Source organism: Saccopteryx bilineata, chromosome 12, assembly GCF_036850765.1.
Source record: "Saccopteryx bilineata isolate mSacBil1 chromosome 12, mSacBil1_pri_phased_curated, whole genome shotgun sequence".
Classification (NCBI taxonomy): domain Eukaryota; kingdom Metazoa; phylum Chordata; class Mammalia; order Chiroptera; family Emballonuridae; genus Saccopteryx; species Saccopteryx bilineata.
In genome coordinates, this window is record NC_089501.1 from 48,261,388 (window position 1) to 48,271,066 (window position 9,679).

A 9,679-nucleotide genomic window follows, 5' to 3' on the forward strand; every position below is an offset into this window, starting at 1 on the left:
GACCCTGAAGGAGCCTCTCTAGTCACAGTGACCCCTCCCCGATGCTTGGCAACACTCCGGCACACCATGGTGTATTTGCAGGAAGGCTCAGAAGGAGCTAGAACTTACCGGTAATAAACGATTTTATAAGTAAGTATAAAGCCATACAATGATGGGCTCTAACTATACAATGATAGACTTTATAGGAAAGTTCTATACCCAGACATTAGGATGAAGACAACAAATATAAATTCAGAAACCTGTCTTCACTCACTGTGTGTTGGAAAACAATTCTTCATGGGTCTCTCATGGCCGATATGTCGTGAGAGCAGAGAGTCATGGGGGACCGGCTGCTTTTGTTCTAGACTGCCTTTTTTGCAGAAGGAATAGTCTCATAAAACAGAACTAGCGTCTCCCTCCAGACCTAGGCAGACTCATTTACGACCTTGGAAGACAGAGAGGACTTCTCCCGGAATAAAGAGTCGGCATGCCTTTGTCCACTAGAGAAGATTTGGGATCCTAAGCTCTGGTCCTTCTATAGCACACCCATGGTGTGCTCATGTACCAACCAGACCCCCCCACCCCGGCAGGCATCGGGCTTGAGAACTATTGTGAAGCCTGACATGTGGCTTCTGCCAGCTCCTTGAGGAATACAGTCTTTTGCCTGAGACTCGGGAGACTTTTGTCTACTGCCAGCATCCATGAAACTGTGACAGCATAACCTGTTAGCCTGAAAATACGATCACCTTTCAAATTCTTCCAAGTTCTTTTTTTATTTTTTTATTTTTTATTTTTGATTTTTCTGAAGCTGGAAACGGGGAGGCAGTCAGACAGACTCCCGCATGCGCCGACCGGGATCCACTCAGCACGCCCACCAGGGGGCGAAGCTCTGCCCATCCAGGGCGTGGCTCTGTCGCGACCAGAGCCACTCTAGCGTCTGGGGCAGAGGCCAAGGAGCCATTCCCAGCGCCGGGGCCATCTTTTGCTCCAATGGAGCCTTGGCTGCAGGAGGGGAAGAGAGAGACAGAGAGGAAGGAGAGGGGGAGGGGTGGAGAAGCAGATGGGCGCCTCTCCTGTGTGCCCTGGCCAGGAATCGAACCTGGGGCTTCCGCACACCAGGCCGACGCTCTACCACTGAGCCAACTGGCCAGGGCCCTAAGTTCTTGACAGTGTGGCTTTAGGAAGGGAATCGTGGGGACACCCATCTCATTCATGATTGGTAAAGGCCTTTGTCTTGACTTGTGGTGGAGGGATGGTCACTCTATTTACACAATCCAGAATTGTCATGCTGGGACCAAGTGACCCCTCGAATAATAGATGTCTGTTTAGCTATCTTTTTAACTAAAAGGCATACCAGAAATTTTTAAACATTTTTAAAGTTACAGGCAACAATATGGGGAAAAAATCACTACTTTTCAGCTCTCTGTGGATTGAGTCAGTATATAGCACACTACATATAACAGAACGTAACCCTCCAAATTCCCTGAAGCTAAACAGTTTACTGTTAGCTGTGTTTCTAACCAAGAATTCAGCCTCAAGTAAATTATAGAAATTAGTTAAAAATATGTAAAAGTCAATATGTAAAAACCAGGAACCTCAACTTGCTAGCAATTATTAGCAAAATTGTTCTCTAAGCCCTGTAAAATTGGCATGCATCTTAATTATATAGAAACTCAGCTTACTAGGAAATGCAAGTAAAGCATATATCATATTCTTAATCATATTTTCAAAGTCTACTTTGCCTTGTAAGGTGATTTATTCACAGGTTATGGGGATTCAGGCATGGAAAACTTTGTGGGGTCATTATTTTGCCTAACAAAGTTCCCCACCCAACCTTCAAAAAGTCACCTGCATCCTAAATGCAAAATGCATTAACTTTTCCCCAAGGTCCCTAAAAATCTCAGCTCAAGATAGCATCATCTCAATTTCAAAAATCTCATATAAATGTCAGCAGCTTAAAAGTTCCAAACCTCATCATCTAAATCATCTAAATTCAGTAGAGGAGTGGTTCTGAGTGTGACCCATTCTGGGGCACACTGTCACTCAATCTGTGGACCTCTGAAACCAAAGAAGACAAGTTATCTGCTCCCCAAATACGTGTTGGGGCAAGCATGAGATAACTGTTACTGGGGAAAGGAAGAGACCTGGGAAAGAATTTAGTCAAGAGACAAATTGTAGCAACTAAAGGAAGAATAGATTGGCCAGCAGGAAGGAAATCAGAGATACTGTCTGACAGGTCTTGGAGGCTCTGTTCATTTTCTTTATTCTTTTTAAATGTTCTGTTCCTCAGACTGCATAAATTCAAATGAAATATAGTCAAATTGGCTAGTTTTTTCTTTTGATGTTTCAAACATGTTGTTAACACCCCTAGTGAATTTTTTTCAGTTATTATAATCTTCCAGTCCAGAATTTCTACTTGATTATAATTTTTGTTGAATGATATCCTCTATTTGCTGAGACAGAATTCTCTTACTTTCCTTTAATTTTTTACACACGGATTCCTTTAATTCTTTAACTATATTTAATTAATTAATTAATTAATTACTTTTGTGTCTGTGTGAGTGTGTGTGAGAGAGAGAGACAGAGAGAGACAGAGACAGGAAAGGAGAGAGGTGAGAAGCAACAAAGTGTAGTTGTGCCACTTTAACTGTTCATTGATTGCTTCTTATATGTGCCTTTACTGGGGGGGATCCAGAAGAACCAGTGACCCCTTACTCAAGCCAGTGACCTTTGGGCTCAAGCCAGGGACCATGCGATCATTTCAATGAATCCATGCTCAAGCCAGTGACCTTGGGGTTTTGAACCTGAGACCTCCGCATCCCAGGTCGACATTCTATCCACTGCATTACCACTGGTTAGGCAACTCTTAATTTTAATAACTGAAAGGTTTTGTATAATAAATCTAATGCTTAGACTTCCTCAGAGATTTTTTTATTGGCAGCTCTTTGTTTTTGATTATTTGTCATACTTCCCTGTCTTTGCACCTCTAATTTTTTATTTTTGCGAAAACTGAATATTTTAAATAATATGGCAAGACTAGAAAGCCAATCTCTAGTTCTCCTTCTATGATAGTGATTATTATTTTGTTTTGTTTAGTGGCTTTGCTTGATTAATTCTGTGTAACATGTTTTCTTTGTCATTTGGAGCCATTGATGTCTGCTTGGTTATCCTAGTGTCAGCCAATGAACAGAACCCATAAATCTCTCAGGATTTCAGAGGGGATCTTCATCTATGTTAAAGCATACCTTCAACGGAAGTTGACAGTTTCAACTTAGCTTTCACTTCCTGTTTGCACAGAGTCTTAAGGCCAGTTGGAGATGAGAGACCAGGACCTTCCCAGGTCTTTCCAGGGCATATGCACAATTTTGCTTATATGTCTAGCATTCTAGATTTCTAGGAATATGTTGGAATTTATAAAAGTCCTTTATGAATATCTCATTTCGCCCTTTTGGTTAACTTGTTAGCTCCAATGGGAATCACTGCTTTAGGCAGCAATGATGTAAAACAATTGTTGCTAATTGTTTTCTACAAATGCTCGCAAAGAGTTTCCTCTGGGCTGCACACCCATTCTGCCCTTTTCAGTGGCTGCTAGGCTGCTGTTTTTCACAGCTATAGTTACTTAGAGGGGGATAGGGATAGGCCAAGTTAAAACACCACAACACCTGTTGTTCATACTAAGACTCAGCAGTTTTTTTTTTTTAATACTTCTCTTTAGATAGTTACAAGCCTTTGGTTAATTTTCAGAGTTCTGAAAAAGTAACTTTTGACTAGTTTTGCAAGTGTTCCTTTTGCTTTAATTGGGGTGTGGATTTTTAGAAGTCCTTACTCCTCCACTTGAGAAGTGCTTCTCCTGCTTTATTACATTTTATTTATAATTTAGGACACAGGTTAGATGTCATTTCTATTAGGAAATCTCTATGCTCTTAGGATTTGTGTCTTTTCTGTATCTCCCAGAATGCCTGTGCTTTTCACATACACTTCTCAATTGCTTGTTTCTTATCTGTCTCTTCCATAAGTTTCTAGATGCAAAGATTATCTCCTTCTCACTCTTTTATCCCCACTGCCTAAATAAATGCATGCCACATTAGACAACGCTATTATTAAGTGAATAAATCTCTCTAACCTATTTTAAAATTGTAGTAGCTGAAATAAGCAATTAAATATCTAACAAATATAATTTTGCTGGGTTTGTTCAGTTTTAAGTCTTTGGGGTCATTTCTTTTGAACATATTGTTACAGACTGAAAATGTCCTTGTCAACAAGATGGATATTTTCCTGTCTTTCCATACTTTATAAAAAATTCACTTGACCCTAAAGATTTTTCATTTTTTTTCTTCTTCTCTCCCTTATTTCCATCATTCCACAAAATTACCAAGATCAGACATAATAGGGGAAAGTAACATAAGGATAGTCTTAGTGCATGTGCAGAGGAAAAGAAATAACCGTACTCTTTCCTCAGTGATGAAGAGGTGGTGTTTATAGGCTGATTACATGAATATGAGTTTCATGATTTTTTTTTAATTCTAGCACCAGCAGCAGGGTTCCTTCAGCAGAAATCCTTGATTGAGGAGCTGAAGGCAATAAGAAATCAGTGCGGCTGCTAATTAGACACTTTGAATGAGCAGAGTGGGGAAACGTGCCATATAGAACAGCAGGGACTGCCTATACCCTTTTGGAAATCTGACAGTCCAAATTTTAAGACTGCAGAGGTAGTAGATACACTGTTATTTTCTCCGGAAAGTTTTGATTTCAGCATCTTGTTGAGCCAATAAAAATACTGGATAAATCAAGTCAACAATGAATCACCAAAATAAGAATAGCCCATTCTTTAGTGTGTTTTCCAAAAAGTATTAACGAACTATCCAGATGTGGAGTCTGATATGTCTAGTGCATTCTACTATGTTATATGTAAGAAATCGATAAAAAAGAATGGTATTGACCTATTAATTAGTTGCTTTTTTTTCTTTCATGATTTTCCTTGTCACCGAAAGGGTAGGCGACTGTTAACAGCCTCAAAGCACAGTAATATATTCTGATCCAGCATAACACCATCATCTAGAGTGTGGCGTATGACTGACTGATCTGGTGATCCGTGTTTTATATTACTGTACCACAACGTTAGTAGTAAACCTCCCTTTGTACCTGATGCACTTAAACTTCTCTGGTTTGTAACATTGTTTCAATGCAAGAACATTAGTAATCAAGTCAAACACTGAAAGGTAAAAGTGCATGTATCTTCTCTTCTGAAGGCATCCGACCAGAAAATAACCAGTTCCTGAAGAACACCCAACACATGCAGTAAGTTTGAAACCAATATTTCAAATACAGGGTGTCAAACATTTCATAAAATTCAAAAATCTTTTATTCAGGTTTTTTTTTATACATCTGCCTTATGAATACACAGATGCCTGTACTGTTTTCTCTCTTGTTTGTTTTCGTGTTTGGATGTCATGTCAAAAGGATGAGGATGTTAGTTACATTGGCAGAATCTTAAAGAATATGAGCTGATTTCTCCTTGATGCAAATTAAAAATAATATTTCACACTTAGATTTCTCATACAATGTACCTCTGATTTATAGAATTTTACTTTCAGGCGTATTCATACAATTTTTAGGAAACATATTTGCTCAATCATCTTTTTTTTTCTTAATACTGACTGACAAGTTTGCTCTAAGTAATTTATTTCCTCATTTAGAGACACATTTGTTCTTGGTCTTGTAACATCATTTGTTCAGACTTGCCCTAAGTTTTTGTATAAGGTCCAGAAGTAGTCCCTGAAAAAAAAAAAGAGAGAGAAAACAATGCAAATTTAGTTGTAAAGCTTCCCGTAACTTGGATATGGGGAACAACAAATTACCATTCCAAATACATTTTAATTCAATTTTCAATCCAATGGAACAATGTTCCATTGTGTTCCGGCAGTGGCTTGGCGCGCCTGTTAGCTGAACAAGATCAACAGGAACACATAGGGAGGAGAATTCTACTGCTCTCCCATTCACAGAGACAAATAAAGGCTTTGTCTCCATGTGCTCCAGCTCAGCTGTCAAGTTTAGAGCATGTGTGTTGAATAACTATTTGCAAAAGAACTGCCTCTGCCAGAACAGCTCAATCTTCAAGAGCACACCCCCTGTAGGAGGTGTCTAATTTCATAGTACTGACCCTGGTACGAATGTGTCCTTCCACCATGGTTCTGCACTATTATTCCAGGCAGGTTGCTTTCTCAATAGCAGTGACTGCACTGTGTAGGAAAATGGCGTTGATGAACGATGACCTGGATGTCACAAAATGCTGACCCAGGCAGGAAACTGAGAGCCACTGATGTGGCTTTCAAAGCCCTGTCCTATGAAATCATGCAGTGGAATCCTGAAAGCTAATTGAACTCTTCTTAAGCTCACTCACTGGCTGAGATATGGATTCCAACCAGGAAATCTTAGCTTTTGTGACAGCATGGGTGGACCTGGAGAGTATTATGCTAAGTGAAATAAGCCCGTCAGAGGAAGACAAGTACCGTGTGATTTCACATATACGTGGATTCTAATGAACAACATAAACTAAATAACAAAATAGAAACAAGACTCATAGATATAAAGAACAGCTGTCAGAGAGGATGGGGTTAGGGTCTGTGTGAAAACGATGAAAGGATTAAGCAAAGAAAAACAAGCTCATAGACACAGACAACAGTATGGTAATTACAAGGGAAAAGGGAGGAGGGGGAGGTAGAAGAAGGTAGAGGGGGACATGGTGCTGGAAGGAGACCTGACTTGGGGTGGTGAACTCACAATACAACAGACCAATGGTGTGTTATAGAACTGTACACCTGAAATCTATATTTTAATTATTTATTAATTTTATTAATCAGTGTCACCCCAATAAATTCAGTTAAAAAATAGACAAAATTACCTTTTCCATGTGCTATGTGGTATTCTAAAATAAAGAAAAAAACTTTTCAGAAAGAGAACTCATCACTTAAAATTTAATTCATTTCCTATATTATGAATTCTAATTTTCACAGCAAGTTGTTATCCATTTAATAAAAACTGGGGCATGTGTATTTCCTTCATTAAATTGTTTAAGAATTAAAATGAGGTTTCAAGGTTTTATTTATTATTATCTTTAAAAGTTACAAGCATTAATATTGTATTGTCCCACTTCTAATTTTAGTCATGGGTTTATTAAATAAAAGACTTATAAAAGTAAATTATTCAATTTTCATAACCATCAATTACTTTGTATGATCAAATCTTCTGATCTTATAAATAAGCCATGATTAGCATCACTGTTCTTTTCTAACAACTGGTTGATTCTTTTGGAAACAATGGAATTTACATTATGAGGCTGTCTGATTTCAAAATAGGGATATGGATTTTTAAAGACCTGAGAGAGCGGATATGTGAGCATCAATGTCTCCCTGGCAACTGATTTCCAGGGCAGGACACAAACACAGGAGGATAAATGGAACTTGGTGAATAAATGGATACCGCTGAGAAAAGATGGGCGCCTCACCTAACCCTCAGGCCGTCCAAGGAAAACACGCTCGGATAAAAGTGCTGCATCTAATATGTGGAAGTATCAGGCATGCGGGAGAGTGTTCAAGGGGAAAATAAACATGACATTAAATAGAGTGTGAAATCTCATGTACTAGAGGGATCGTGGGAACTCGGGTGGCTGAGGCTCCTGGGGAGAAACTCACTTCCGGTCGCACACTCCCATTTCTTTGTTCACCTCTCCTACTCCTGTGCCGTCTCTCTTTCTGTCCACCTGCTTCCTCTCTACTCCTCCCTTCTCCTCCCCCCCTCTCATTCCACAGCTTGCCCATGGCTTTGTTGAGGAGGTAGCGGAGTAAATATTGTAGTAAGTATGATATATATCGACCACTAGGTGTAATGGAATAAAATCCGGGTTTGAAATATAAAAAGCAGTATTTAATTGCAGCTCTGCAGCTGACTGACTGTGTGACCGTGGAGAGGTCACTCACCCTCTCTGAGATTTAGGTTTTCCTGATGCCAAATCTACTGTGTAGGATTCTGGTGAAGCACAGATAAAATGTGTATGGTTTTTTTTTTTTTAATTTATAAATGAGCATTATCCAAATGCACCTATGACCATATCTATTTTACGTTTGAGTTTTGCCTTATATTATAACTGTTTCTGCAGTTTTTATATCCTTCCTAATAGAATGTTAAGATTTAGAGGGGCGAATCACTGTTTTGAATTTATATCACACACACACACACACACACACACACACACGACACTAAGCACTATAGTATGTGCAGAGTTGATTTTTTTTAATTGAAATAACTATGTTAAATAATAATAAAACCAATTCTGGTCACGTGGGCCCTTGTATAATTAAATCATAGGTTCAGAGAGGAGGCCGGAGAGTCCCAAGGGCAGTTCTGGGAGCCTGGGAGCCGGGCTGCAGGCGTGCCTCCAAGCCACAGCGCCCCCTCCGATAGGACTCCTCCTCCTCCTCCCTAGGGCCACCTCCCACAGGGACCCCTCCCCCGCACAGGCACAGCCAGCCACCTGCACCTTCCCTTTCCCTCTGTGAACATCTCACGTGTCCTAATGTGCGGACATTCCGGGCTTCTCCACCTCTAGCTCCTCTTCCAGCATATGATGGGTTTTTTTGTTTTTTAAAGATTTTATTTTTATTCATTTTAGAGAGGGGAGAGAGAGAAAGAGAAGAGGGGAGGAGCAGGAAGCATCAACTCCCATATTTGCCTTGACCAGGCAAGCCCGGGGTTTCAAACGGGCGACCTCAGCGTTCCAGGTCCAGGCTTCATCCACTGCGCCACCACAGGTCAGGCCACTGTACTGCACAGACAGTGGTAGGGATGCCTTTCCTGTTTAAGTCCCGAATGTTATAGTCTGCTCGTGCCATTGTTAAGAAGAAATATGCTACTATTTCTGACTTCTTGAAATTTGTGTTCATCTTAATTTTGTTCCATAAAACAAAATATATACTTTTCATTTCTTATTGGATTACTGTTTGCAGGCATTTTGAGATTTTCAACTTTGGAATTCCCATGAACAGTTTCAGAGAGGAAGAAAGCGGAGTAGAGAAAAATCTGCTTTTTGACCCGGCTTATGGTAACAGAATGAATACACGCTAAGGAGGCCTAAGGCACCCCAGCATTCAACACTCATCAGACTGCAGTCCACAGAGTGCTGCACCCTGCCTGCACCAAGCAGTCAAGGGGTTAAGCAAGCTTTCTATTTTATGGGCCCTTAAATCCTAAGCGATGTTTTGTGTTGCACATTACAAGGGTAGCCATGAAAGGATATATATATATAACTTTATATATATATAAATATATATATAAATTCTTCACATCACCTGAGTTATATATATATAAATTCTTCACATCACCTGAGTAAGATTTTGAAAGCTTGGTAACATCCCAGGAGCAAGAATGGCATAAAAGCCTTCACCAGCCACAGAAGGCAGAGGAGATGCGTTAAGATTAGTTACCACTTTGGAAAATATATGTGCATGCACACACACACACACATGACACACGTGTGTGTGCCCTCCAAGAAAACCATTTTAGAAAGGTCTCAGTTGTGTTTTATTAAGAAAGAAAAAAATTGAGCTCTAGAACATTTCAAAGAATTCTTTAAAATATTAAGCTTCCTATATAACACGAGGACATTATCACACATGGAAATAACTAAGTTGTATTTCTAAAAATA

General features: G+C 39.6%; 1 non-coding gene across 1 annotated transcript; it reads right to left on the reverse strand.

The window, feature by feature from the left end:
• Positions 1–1,057: 1,057 nt before the first annotated feature.
• On the reverse strand, positions 1,058–1,133 carry TRNAT-GGU (transfer RNA threonine (anticodon GGU)). Its single transcript has one exon. It is a non-coding gene; the product is annotated as a tRNA-Thr (tRNA).
• Between the last annotated feature and the right edge of the window lie 8,546 nt (positions 1,134–9,679).